This window comes from Siphateles boraxobius, unplaced genomic scaffold (genome assembly GCF_051911475.1).
Source record: "Siphateles boraxobius isolate OS27281-9 unplaced genomic scaffold, OSU_SipBor_1 77, whole genome shotgun sequence".
Classification (NCBI taxonomy): Eukaryota; Metazoa; Chordata; class Actinopteri; order Cypriniformes; family Leuciscidae; genus Siphateles; species Siphateles boraxobius.
In genome coordinates this window covers 3,753,713-3,767,216 of record NW_027509205.1, presented here as the reverse complement: position 1 = coordinate 3,767,216, position 13,504 = coordinate 3,753,713, and the positions used below count along the sequence as shown (strand labels likewise).

General features: G+C 45.0%; 2 non-coding genes and 2 pseudogenes across 2 annotated transcripts; all 4 read left to right on the top strand.

Annotated features, from left to right (window-relative positions):
• The first annotated feature begins 369 nt into the window (after window positions 1-369).
• LOC143727426 (U2 spliceosomal RNA) lies at window positions 370-542 on the top strand (annotated as a pseudogene).
• Window positions 543-976: 434 nt separating this feature from the next.
• On the top strand, window positions 977-1,140 carry LOC143726545 (U1 spliceosomal RNA). Its single transcript, XR_013198785.1, has one exon. It is a non-coding gene; the product is annotated as a U1 spliceosomal RNA (small nuclear RNA).
• Window positions 1,141-7,731: 6,591 nt separating this feature from the next.
• Window positions 7,732-7,908, top strand: LOC143727445 (U2 spliceosomal RNA; annotated as a pseudogene).
• A 434-nt stretch (window positions 7,909-8,342) lies between these two features.
• LOC143726544 (U1 spliceosomal RNA) lies at window positions 8,343-8,506 on the top strand. The gene has a single exon (XR_013198784.1). It is a non-coding gene; the product is annotated as a U1 spliceosomal RNA (small nuclear RNA).
• The last annotated feature ends 4,998 nt before the right edge of the window (window positions 8,507-13,504 follow it).

Here is a 13,504-nt window from a genome sequence, read left to right as displayed (position 1 = left end):
GAACAGCGGGCCAGCGGGCCGGAGGAGAGGGGATCTCCGCTGGGCACTGGAAGCGAGGAGTCTGGGGCCTGTTCTGGAGACCTGGAGTGAATGGACATTCTTGATAGGGACTCACCCTCGATCCTGTACAAGAGATGTTTTATTTGGCATATTTTATTGTTTTATATTTGCATTCCTATTTTATTTTAATCCATTTTACCTTTACTTTAAAACAACACACAACATACATGGACTTTTACACAACACATCAACATAACTGATTTTTAACTGTAACTTATGTCCTTTTTGTTGTTTTAAGATATGTGCAAAAATGTGATTTTATAAGGAAAAAATGGATATTGAAAGAATGGAATGAAACAATGTGACAATAAACTTTTTTCGAAAGAAAATCTGTTCTTATCAGTTTAATATCTGATACGTGCCCTACCCGGGCACCATATATTAAATTGATTTTTGGAACTGGGAGATGGAAGAGGGGCTTGCTCCGTCCACTCCACGCATCGACCCGGTATTGCAGTACTTCTGGGAACGGTGCACCCCCAAAAACTGTGTTCAATGAAAGAGATGTTTTAGTCTTGTGTGGCAGCAGGTGTTAATGGAAGTAACGTATATTGCTGTGTATGGGTGCTTTAAAGGTGTTGTAGGTGATCATATGCTATACAGGTAATGGTGGTGTGAGAGGGAAAAAAAAACAACAACTCTGTTCTTATCTCGTTTAACATCTGATTCGTCCACTATCCGGTGACCGCGTATGAAATTGATTTTTGGCTCATGGATCCAGAGCATGAAAACAACATCATCCACAACAACAACAGCAAAAGAGCCCAACTCTGCAGGTTTTTGATGTCTCTCTCTTATCTCTTGGAGTTTTTACGAATGAGCTGATGAGTTGAATCAGGTGTGTGTTTGATTGTCCGACCGTTGGTGAGGATTGCGGAGAGGGACACGGTGCCTCTGACGGGAGGCCTGGGAATTCATACTTACCTGGCAGGGGAGACACCATGATCAGGAAGGTGGTTCACCCAGGGCGAGGCTCGGCCATTGCACTCCGGTTGTGCTGACCCCTGCGAATTCCCCAAATGTGGGAATCTCGACTGCATAATTTATGGTAGTGGGGGACTGCGTTCGCGCTCTCCCCTGGACACACTGGTTAAAAGAGCAGATTGTTCGAGTTCCTCTTTTTCTGGTAGTTAACGACCTAGGAAGTCCAGAGAATTGAACTGCAGTGGTTGATCGAGAGATGTAAAACTCTCAACCTAGGACCAGTCTGCAAAAGTAGGGCTGTTTTTTAGTTTTTTTTTCATCATTCTTCAAATAATCTCCATTATTCAACCAGCGCTTTTATTGGCAGCAGTGGTCCTAGAAGCAAAGTTGTTCCGAATGAGGAGTTCTATCATGTGGTATGAATACCTTGTGCATGTGTGAAAAATCACCTGACATACAGTCGCCTATGGCCGTATTCATGTTGTTGTTTTTACTGTTTACAGCGCCACCAAGTGGCCAGTCACCACATCCCTTTTCACCTGAGCACAGGCTGAGCCCGTGCACAGGTGTACCGACTTGGGTGTAATTGTCTCATTCCGTTGGAGAGTTATGGCCATTTAAGTAAAGCCCGCCTCGCCCACTCCCAACGTTTTGGCGTCCCGTCGCCAACGTGAATCGAAATTCCGACTTTTTTCCCCATCGCTGTCGGCAATCAGACTCCAGGGAATCTTTCTGCACCGGTTTGGGTCAGATCGGGCGAAAGACCTAGGACTAGTGTGCAAAAGTAGCTTTTTCACAAAATCCCAAATACCCGAAAATCTCGCCAGCGCAACCATCGAATCCGAGGCCTGCGTCTTGTTCGGCCCGAGCCAAGGATTCCGGTGATGTAAGACACTTGGGTCTGCGACGGACGGTTCAGGAGTTACGAGGCATTTCGTACTTCTGATCGCTGCAGCGCCACCTTGGGGCCGATTGGGCCGAGCCTTGGTGATGTTGTAGACCGGGCGGGTACTACCATCCCTCAAGAGTTTCAAGTCTCTACGACGTACGCTTTGGTCTGCCCGCTCACTTTTAGGGCAGAATGTTTGTTGGTCCAAAATCCCAGGTTGCACTCCAAAGTGTCGTGTTGTGCGCTCTGCTGTGATCCATTTTCGGTGTCAACAGTCAAGCTGAGCTTGTATTGCTGTGAGCTGAGCTTGTTTGTTGGCGACCTTTAGACCCTCTCGCCACGGCCCAGGTGGGCGTGGCCTTTGACGGCTCCCCCGCCTCTGCGTCATTGTGTCATCGCTTCTCGGCCTTTTGGCTAAGATCAAGTGTCTGGTCCTAGGGTAGAGACAGCGATCGCCTCTTGGAGGTTTTTCCGGCTTGGGTCCTTCAGTGACTTGAGCCCCAAACTTTTGAGAGGTACATTGATCCAGCTGCTTTTATTCCGGTTCTGTTTTAAGGTAAGACCTTTTTATCTATTTATTTATTATTTATTTATTTATTGTTTTTTAAAGTTTTAGGCTGTTGGTGTCTCCACCATGTCGGCTGCCCGTGCCGGCATGAGGAGGCACCACAGCGTGCGTTTTTTATTCAAAGAAGTTGAGGGGAAGCTCCTGGGGATGTCACGTCTTGACTTCTCCAGGAAGCTGATCCAAAAAACTCTAAATTTTAAACCTGATGATCTGAATTGCATCGTGACTCTGCCCCTGAACAAAGGATTTGATGTTAGTTTTAGAGCGGTTTCCCACCTGAATGATTTCTGGCACAGATTTGAAGTAGCTAAATCCCAGCTGTCCATGTTTACTGTTGAAAAGCTCTCTGACAACACACTTAAAACTGTGATTGTTAGAATGTTTAATGAGACAGTGACTGGGGAGGACATTTGTGTCTGGCTGGGCAGATTTTGCACAGTTCGAAGCCAGCCAGTCAAGGTTTTAGATGAGGATGGTATTTGGACATGCTCCTGGCGAATTCCCATTAAACAATGGGAAGACGCTGGGGGCTACCAGGGCCTGAAGCATCTGCCTTCTATGATTGTGTTGGGCGAGAACAGAGGCTACATTCACTACCAGGGTATGCCCAAATTATGTAGAAAATGTGGAAAGTTTGGGCACTTAGCTGAAGCATGCCAGGAAATGATATGTGGGAAATGCAGAGAAATTGGTCATACTTTTGAAGAGTGTACCAATGGCAGGCGGTGCAACCTCTGTGGGGAGTCATCCCATCTCTACAGAGATTGCCCTAAAAGTTTTGCCAACAAACTGAAAGGCAACAAAATGGCCGCCCCACATGTGGAACAAACAAAAGAGCAAAGGAAGGAGGAGGCGGTCCCTGAGGTTTTGGCGGGAAATTCTATTTCCCAGCCAGCCTCAGGGAGTGGGCAGGAGGAAGGAAGTGGGGCGGCCACAGGGGCGGAGTCAAGTTTTAACAGCGAACAGAGTGAGGAAGCCGTTCCCCAACAAGAGAGAAGTGAAAACAAAATGGAGGAGGAGGAGGAGGATGCAACGGCTTCCTCACTCTACACCGTATCGGAGGTTAGTGTGGTGGATAGTGGGGTTGAATCCGAGGGTTCACTCCCCAATGCTCAGGTGCAAAAAAGGTCTGCGAGATCTCCTCTGCTTCAAACAGAGGAGAAAAGGCTGCGGGCATCGCATCGGCTAGATAGTTCCTCTTCGTTAGATCTAGACCGTATGTGGCCCGCAGAATCTTCCAATGAAGTCTCCTTTTTGCACGTTAAGCTTAGAACATCGTCACCGAAGGAGCCACAAGAGGTTCTCTCTGTGGACTCTGAGGCGGCGAGCATTTGCCCTCCTGATCCCAGTTTTTCTGGGGAAAAGGAGAAGCAAGTGCTACATGACATAACATGATTTTAATGTAACTTTCTGCAGTCTTTTGGTTTTATCCTTCTATTAATGCTTGTATTTTTAACCATACTGCTCATGGCCCTCACTATCTCTACAATCAATGTGAGAAGTGTGAGGTCTACTTTGCGAGCACAGAGTGTGTTATCCTTTTTAAAAACTTTTAAGTCAGATGTGTTTTTATTGCAAGAATGTGGTTTGCCCTTTTTAACAAATTACAGGAAGTGGGAGGAGATTTGGACCCCAGGATTTTCCATTTGGAGTGGGTCCAATTTTAACAAAAATGACGGTGTAGCTATTTTAATAAAAAATCCCAACCTTTTGGTGAAGGGCAGCACTGTGGTGAGGGACGGGCAGGCAATTTTAGCAAATCTGACTTTTTTAGGTAAGGATCTTAACATTTTAAATATGTATGGTTTTACTGAAAAAAATAACAGGTATGAGCTTTTAGAAGACTTGCAACCCCACATGCTAGGCAGGGCTCCCCTAGTGGTAGCAGGGGATTTTAATTGTGTATTATCAAAAAAGGACAGAAGGAGGGTAGGAGAGGATTTTAAGGTCGACAAGACATCGGTTTTATTACAAAATATAGTCAAAGATTTTAAGTTAGTTGACTGTTTTAAAACAATGCATCAAAGAGAGGAAGGCTTCACCTGGTTCAGTGGTGACGGTGCCAGAGCCTCTCGAATTGACTATATTTTTACCAGGGACCTCCCGCCGACCGATGCTACATTGACCCCCCTCTTTTTTTCCGACCATATGATCCTGTCTTGCACTCTTTCACTCCCCACGGGTGTGACTGCAGGGGGAGGGCTGTGGAAGCTGAACTGTTCCCTATTAGAGGACGAGGAAGTGGTTAGTGAGTATAGGGAGCAGTTCAGCCAATGGCAGACCCTCCAGGACTTTTACGACTCACGTGCACAGTGGTGGGAGATGGTGAAACAAAGGACAGGACGGTTTTTTAAACAAATTGGAAAAGAAAAAAAGAATAAAGAAAAAAGACGCATGATGGGGTTGCAAAAAAGACTGCAGAGATATTTTAACCTTTTAAACAATGGATTGGATTTTACAAATGAAATAAAAGAAGTAAAGAAAGAAATGTCAGATCTGTCTGAAACAAAGAGCAAAGGTGTCATTTTAAGATGTAGAGAAAGGGAGTTAGAGGAAGGAGAGAAGTGTACCAGGTATTTTTTTAAAAAGACAATAGCTCGGGGAGGGTCGATCAATATTTTAAAAACTTTTAGAGGGGGGGAAGTAAATACAACTGACCTGATTTTAGGGGAAATTGAAAGTTTTTACAGTAATTTATACGGCACTAAAGAGGTACACAATGGCATCTTAGAGGAAGTTTTAGGGTTTTTAGATAAAAAAGTTAAGAGTCCAGATGTGCTTTTATCCCAGGATTTTAATCTTTTAGAATTGGAAAAAGCTTTAAAGGGTTTTAAGAAGGGGAAGTCCCCGGGCATGGACGGACTCCCCTTTGAGTTTTATCTGACTTTCTGGGACATTTTAGCACATGACTTACTTACAGTTTTTAAAGAATTTGAGACTCTTGACAGACTTCCAGACAGCTTTAGAGTAGGGATAGTTACATTACTGTGCAAAAAAGGAGACAAGACTGACTTGAGAAACTGGCGACAAATCACTCTTTTAAATTATGATTGTAAACTTTTTAGTAAGATTTTAGCTACACGCATGTCGACTGTTTTAGAGGACGTAATCCACCTGGATCAAGCTTGCGCTGTGCCCGGCAGGAAGATCACGGACAGCCTGGTACTGATCAGAGACGCCATCTGTTATGCGAGAGACAGAAACATTAGGCTTGTAGTCCTAAATTTAGACTTTGAAAAAGCTTTTGATCGGGTCTCGCACCAGTACCTCCTTCAGGTACTGCAAAAAATGGGCTTTCCAGAGAGGTTTATAGCTTGGGTGGGACTGCTGTATGAGGGCTTAAGCAGCAAATTTCTTGCAAATGGGCATCTTTCCAAAGCTGTAAATATCCACAGCGGTGTCCGTCAGGGGTGTCCTTTATCTCCCCTTCTGTATGTGGCTTGTATTGAGCCACTGGCACAGATCTTGAGAAGGGATAAATGGATTAAAGGACTAGATATCCCAGGAACTGGTGGACTGACGGCGACCTGCGTTTTATATATGGATGACGTGACCCTTTTAGCGACTGACTTTTTATCAGTACGAAGAGCAATGGACTTGACTGACTGGTACGGTCGGGCCTCGGGCGCCAAGCTTAACAGGAGTAAGTCCGAGGCCCTGCTCTTCGGGCCGTGGGGCGACGTGGACACAGGAGGACTAGATTTGGATTTTAAAGAAAAGGATTTGAAAATTTTAGGAGTAAAATTTGACAGGGAGGGAGGAGGACCAGGAAACTGGACTGACATGTTAGGGAAAGTCAGACAAAGACTGGGCTTTTGGGGACTAAGACAACTGACGTTAGAAGGCAAGATTTTAATTTTTAAAGCAGTGATTTTACCACTAATTTTACTTGTCTGTTCTGTTTTTAGTCCCCCAAGACGATTCCTGGCCAAGTTGGAGAGGGCGGTATTTTATTTCCTGTGGGGGTCCAAGTGGGAACGAATCAAGAGGGAGGTGGTTAAAAAGAAAAAAGAGAATGGCGGGAAAGGCCTCCCAGACCCCCACCTGTTTTTAGGCAGCCGCTTTGCCGCCCTCCATATCCAGTATGCACTGACCCCATCCAGAGAACACAAGACAGCAGCCATGACCCGATTCTGGATGGGGTCATACCTAAGAAGTTTGAAAATTTTACCCATTGATCTTAAAAGTCCAGTGTCTTTTAATTTGTCAAAAGAGCATAGTTTTATTAAGAAATTTTTAAAGAAATATCTTTTAGAAACAAATGATGCCACTGTTTTAACTAATCACAAGTCTCTCGTCTCTCTTGTGCAGGATCGAGAATCGGTGAGTCCAGTTCCAGGCCTCACACTAGGTGAGGCCAAAGACGTTTGGAGGAACGCAGCCCACCCAGCTCTCCAGAACAGGCTTAAGGACCTGTCGTGGATGGTGGCTCATGAGATCCTCCCGGTCAGGGCGGTCATGCACTCCAGAGGCATGGCCAAAAACTCCACCTGCCCACGGTCCGGATGTGGTTCCCCGGAGACCGTTCAACATCTGCTCTGGGAGTGCGGCGCTGCGCGGGACCTGTGGGCCAAGACAGGCCCCCTGTTTTTCCCGTGCCTGCCAGCGGGTGGGGCCCAGGTGGACTATAAGCTCGCCATCCTGGGGGTGGGTCAGGGCTTGAAGGAGTTGACACCACCAACGTTTGCCTCGCTCTGGCTCACCCTCAACCACATCAAGGATGCCATCTGGGTCACCAGAAACCTGCTGGTGGGGAAACGCGTGACGGTCCCCCTCCACGCGTGCGAGCAGAGGATAACATCAACGCTGCAGGGTGGGCCGCACGTCGTTATTCGGATGGGGGGGCCGAGGTCACACGGAGAAGGTCCCGGCCGCCACCGTACCTGGCCGCCCGTAGATGCACCCTCACCACTCTGGCTACGGGAACAGCGGGCCAGCGGGCCGGAGGAGAGGGGATCTCCGCTGGGCACTGGAAGCGAGGAGTCTGGGGCCTGTTCTGGAGACCTGGAGTGAATGGACATTCTTGATAGGGACTCACCCTCGATCCTGTACAAGAGATGTTTTATTTGGCATATTTTATTGTTTTATATTTGCATTCCTATTTTATTTTAATCCATTTTACCTTTACTTTAAAACAACACACAACATACATGGACTTTTACACAACACATCAACATAACTGATTTTTAACTGTAACTTATGTCCTTTTTGTTGTTTTAAGATATGTGCAAAAATGTGATTTTATAAGGAAAAAATGGATATTGAAAGAATGGAATGAAACAATGTGACAATAAACTTTTTTCGAAAGAAAAAATCTGTTCTTATCAGTTTAATATCTGATACGTGCCCTACCCGGGCACCATATATTAAATTGATTTTTGGAACTGGGAGATGGAAGAGGGGCTTGCTCCGTCCACTCCACGCATCGACCCGGTATTGTAGTACTTCTGGGAACGGTGCACCCCCAAAAACTGTGTTCAATGAAAGAGATGTTTTAGTCTTGTGTGGCAGCAGGTGTTAATGGAAGTAACGTATATTGCTGTGTATGGGTGCTTTAAAGGTGTTGTAGGTGATCATATGCTATACAGGTAATGGTGGTGTGAGAGGGAAAAAAAAACAACAACTCTGTTCTTATCTCGTTTAACATCTGATTCGTCCACTATCCGGTGACCGCGTATGAAATTGATTTTTGGCTCATGGATCCGGAGCATGAAAACAACATCATCCACAACAACAACAGCAAAAGAGCCCGACTCTGCAGGTTTTTGATGTCTCTCTCTTATCTCTTGGAGTTTTTACGAATGAGCTGATGAGTTGAATCAGGTGTGTGTTTGATTGTCCGACCGTTGGTGAGGATTGCGGAGAGGGACACGGTGCCTCTGACGGGAGGCCTGGGAATTCATACTTACCTGGCAGGGGAGACACCATGATCAGGAAGGTGGTTCACCCAGGGCGAGGCTCGGCCATTGCACTCCGGTTGTGCTGACCCCTGCGAATTCCCCAAATGTGGGAATCTCGACTGCATAATTTATGGTAGTGGGGGACTGCGTTCGCGCTCTCCCCTGGACACACTGGTTAAAAGAGCAGATTGTTCGAGTTCCTCTTCTTCTGGTAGTTAACGACCTAGGAAGTCCAGGGAATTGAACTGCAGTGGTTGATCGAGAGATGTAAAACTCTCAACCTAGGACCAGTCTGCAAAAGTAGGGCTGTTTTTTAGTTTTTTTTTTCATCATTCTTCAAATAATCTCCATTATTCAACCAGCGCTTTTATTGGCAGCAGTGGTCCTAGAAGCAAAGTTGTTCCGAATGAGGAGTTCTATCATGTGGTATGAATACCTTGTGCATGTGTGAAAAATCACCTGACATACAGTCGCCTATGGCCGTATTCATGTTGTTGTTTTTACTGTTTACAGCGCCACCAAGTGGCCAGTCGCCACATCCCTTTTCACCTGAGCACAGGCTGAGCCCGTGCACAGGTGTACCGACTTGGGTGTAATTGTCTCATTCCGTTGGAGAGTTATGGCCATTTAAGTAAAGCCCGCCTCCCCCACTCCCAACGTTTTGGCGTCCCGTCGCCAACGTGAATCGAAATTCCGACTTTTTTCCCCATCGCTGTCGGCAATCAGACTCCAGGGAATCTTTCTGCACCGGTTTGGGTCAGATCGGGCGAAAGACCTAGGACTAGTGTGCAAAAGTAGCTTTTTCACAAAATCCCAAATACCAGAAAATCTCGCCAGCGCAGCAAATCAGAGGCCTGCGTCTTGTTCGGCCCGAGCCAAGGATTCCGGTGATGTAAGACACTTGGGTCTGCGACGGACGGTTCAGGAGTTACGAGGCATTTCGTACTTCTGATCGCTGCAGCGCCCCCTTGGGGCCGATTGGGCCGAGCCTTGGTGATGTTGTAGACCGGGCGGGTACTACCATCCCTCAAGAGTTTCAAGTCTCTACGACGTACGCTTTGGTCTGCCCCCTCACTTTTAGGGCAGAATGTTTGTTGGTCCAAAATCCCAGGTTGCACTCCAAAGTGTCGTGTTGTGCGCTCTGCTGTGATCCATTTTCGGTGTCAACAGTCAAGCTGAGCTTGTATTGCTGTGAGCTGAGCTTGTTTGTTGGCGACCTTTAGACCCTCTCGCCACGGCCCAGGTGGGCCTGGCCTTTGACGGCTCCCCCGCCTCTGCGTCATTGTGTCATCGCTTCTCGGCCTTTTGGCTAAGATCAAGTGTCTGGTCACTGCTTGAGACAGCGATCGCCTCTTGGAGGTTTCTTGGCTCAAGATCACCCTGTATCCTGAGCCATACAACTTTTAGGAGGTACATTGATCCAGTTGCTTTTACTTCTGTACTGTATTAAGGTAAGATTTTTTATCTATTTATTTATTTATTGTTATTTGAATTATTATTTATTTGTATTTTATTTTATTGTTTATTTTTAGGCTGTTGGTGCCTCCAACATGTCGGCTGCCCGTGCCGGCGTGCGGAGGCACCACAGCGTGCGTTTTAGTTTTTTAGAAAAAGATGGAAAGAAGTTGGAAATGTCCAGACTAGATTTTTCTAGGAAACTGATGCAGAAATGTTTAGGGTTTACCCCCGTGGATTTGAATTGCATTCTGACCCTGCCTTGTAACAAAGGCTTTGATGTGAGTTTTAAGAATGCAGCACTGTTAAATGACTTCTGGCAACTCTTTGACACACATAAGACCCAGTTCTCCATGTTTAAAGTGGAGAAACTAACTGATAACACACAAAAAGTGGTTATTGTTAGGATGTTCAATGAGACTGTAAATGGAGAAGATGTTTGTACATGGTTGGGAAGATTTTGCACTGTGAGGGGCCAGGCTATGAAGGTTTATGATGAAGATGGTATTTGGAATTGTGCCTGGAGGGTCCCCATTAAGCAATGGGAAGACCCCCAGGGCTTCCAAGGTCTGAGGCATTTGCCACAAATGATAGTTCTGGGAGAAAACAGGGGCTACATCCACTATCAGGGGATGCCCAAACTCTGCCGGCGATGTGGGGAGTTGGGGCACCTTGTTGAAGCATGCCAGAAAGTCTTTTGTAACAAGTGTAGAGAAATTGGACACTCTTTTGACGAATGTCCCAATGGCAGAAGGTGTAATCTTTGTGGAGACTTTTCCCATCTCTACAGAGATTGCCCCAAATCGTTTGCCAACAAAGTTAAAGCACACAAAATGGCGGTTGAGGAGAGAGTGCAACAGGATAACGAGGAGGCGGAGCCAGATTCAAATCTCCCGCCAAACCCTGTGATTGGTGGAGAGAAAGCAGATGACAGAGGTAACGAAGGGGTGGAGCAAAGGAGTGAAGTAAAACAAGGTGAGGAAGATCAAATGGAAGGGACAGATGAAGACAACACAGAGGTAAGTGAAAATGCAGGGGAGGATACAGACGAGTTACAAACAAAAAGTCAATTAAGTGAGCAACTCCCCTGTGCTCAATCGATAAATAAAAAGAGAGCGGCACATTCCCCTCTCTTGAAAGAAACCGATAAAGATAAAATAGGAAGATTCTCTGACTCCTCCTCGTCAGACGACCTGAATAGATTATTCCCAAGTCATACAGCAAATGAGATTTCTTTCTTATCGATTGAGCTGAAATCATCCACACCCAGGAGCTCACCCTGTGATTCAGAAGGGAAAGAAACTCATTCCCCTGCCTCCCCTTTGGTGGGAACGCAGGAAGAGTTTGTTTTACAAGGAAATCTGTTTTTTAATGGATAGTTGTTTTTAAATTTTTTAAAATGTTGTATCTGTCTTCTTTTATACTCATTTTAATGCTCACGGCCATCACTATCTCCACTTTAAACGTGAGAAGTGTGATGTCACAAATGAGAGCACAAACAGTTTTAATTTTTTTAAGTACACAACCCTCTGATGTCTTTTTACTACAGGAATGTGCCTTACCCTTTTTAAAAGACTACAAGAAGTGGGAAGACCAATGGCAGCAAGGACCCTCCTTATGGAGTGGTTCAAATCAAAATAAAGCAGACGGAGTAGCCATCCTGATAAAAAACACACAAATATTGGTGAAAGGGAGCACAATATTAAGAGACGGACGGGCCCTTTTAGCCAATTTGACTTTTTTTGGGAGGGATTTTAATGTTTTAAACTTTTACGGGAACACAGAAAAAAATGACAGATACAGCCTTTTAATAGATATGCAGTCCCACTTACTAGGAAAGACTCCTTTAATTTTCGCAGGAGATTTTAATTGTGTTTTACAGAGGAAAGATAGGAAAGGGGCAGGGGAGGATTTTAAAAAGGACAAGACTACAGTTTTACTGCAAAATATAATAAAAGATTTTAGACTGACTGACGTTTTCAAATCCATGCATCCCAACAATGTGGGCCACACCTGGTTCAGTGGTGATGGCACCAGAGCTTCCCGCATTGATTATATTTTTACCAGAGACTGGTCTTTATTGGATGCCAGATTAACCCCACTTTTCTTTTCTGATCACACTATGCTATCTTGCACCCTATCACTTCCTCCCGGTTTGACAACAGGTAGAGGTCTGTGGAAGCTAAACTGCTCCCTGTTGGAAGACCTGGAGATAGTAAAAGAATACAGGGAGCAGTACAGCAATTGGCAGACCCTACAAGACTTCTATGATTCAAGAGCACAGTGGTGGGAGGTGGTGAAGGGAAAGACCAAGACTTTTTTTAGATGGGCAGGGAAAAAGAAAAAAGGAAAAGAATATAGACAAATGGTGGGACTGCAAAAGAAGCTACAACGCTACTTTCATCTTTTTAATCAGGGGTTCGACTTTAAGGATGAAATAAAAGACGTCAAAAAGGAAATGTCTGAATTGGCAGAAGTTAAAAGTAGAGGAATTATTCTGAGAAGTAAAGAAAAGGAAATAGAGCAGGGAGAGAAATGTACACGATACTTTTTTAAGAAAATACTTAATAGAGGTGGAGCAATGGTGAAATTGAGAAACAAAGAAAGAGAAATGATGACAGACACAAATGGTATTTTAACAGTAGTAGAAAGTTTTTATGAGGAACTCTATGGAAAAAAGGTAATTGATGATGGTGTTTTAAATGAAACACTAACCTTTGTAGAGAAAACTGTAAAAGATAGTGCAGGTCTGACAAATGATTTTAACCTCCTTGAGATGGACAAAAGCTTAAAAATTTTTAAAAAGGGGAAATCCCCTGGAGATGACGGACTCCCTCTAGAATTTTATCTGACCTTTTGGGACATTTTAAGACAAGACTTACTGGCTGTTTTTAATGACTTTGATAACCTCGACCGACTTCCAGACAGTTTTAGAATGGGTATAATGACACTTTTACACAAAAAAGACGACAAGACAGATTTAAAAAACTGGCGTCCTATAACCCTTTTAAACTTTGACTGTAAACTTTTTAGTAAACTTTTATCAACACGAATGTCAAGAGTTTTAGCAGAATTGATCAACCCGGATCAAGCCTGCGCCGTCCCTGGGAGAAAGATCACGGACAGCCTCGTACTGATAAGAGATGCCATCTGTTATGCGAGAGACAGAAATATTCGGCTGATAGTTTTAAACCTAGATTTTGAAAAAGCATTTGACAGAGTCTCGCACCATTACTTGTTTCAAGTATTGGGGAAAATGGGCTTTCCTGGGAGATTCTTAGCTTGGGTGGGATTGCTGTACAGGGACATAACCAGCAGAATCCTAGTTAATGGGAACCTTTCAAAAGCGATAGATATACGCAGCGGTGTCCGTCAGGGCTGTCCGTTATCTCCTCTCCTGTATGTGGCTTGCATCGAACCCCTAGCGCAGGTCTTGAGAACGGACAAGTGGATAACGGGACAGACCATACCCGGGACCGGAGGACTGACTGCAAAGACTGTTTTATATATGGATGATGTTAACCTTTTATGCACTGACGTTTTATCAATACAGAGGACCATGGACTTGACAGACTGGTTTGGGAAAGCGTCTGGAGCTAGACTGAACAGAGAAAAGACCCAGGCACAGTTCTATGGCCCATGGGAACCTAGCAAGACTGTTGGACTGGACATCACTATTAAAAAGACAGACTTAAAAATACTGGGCAT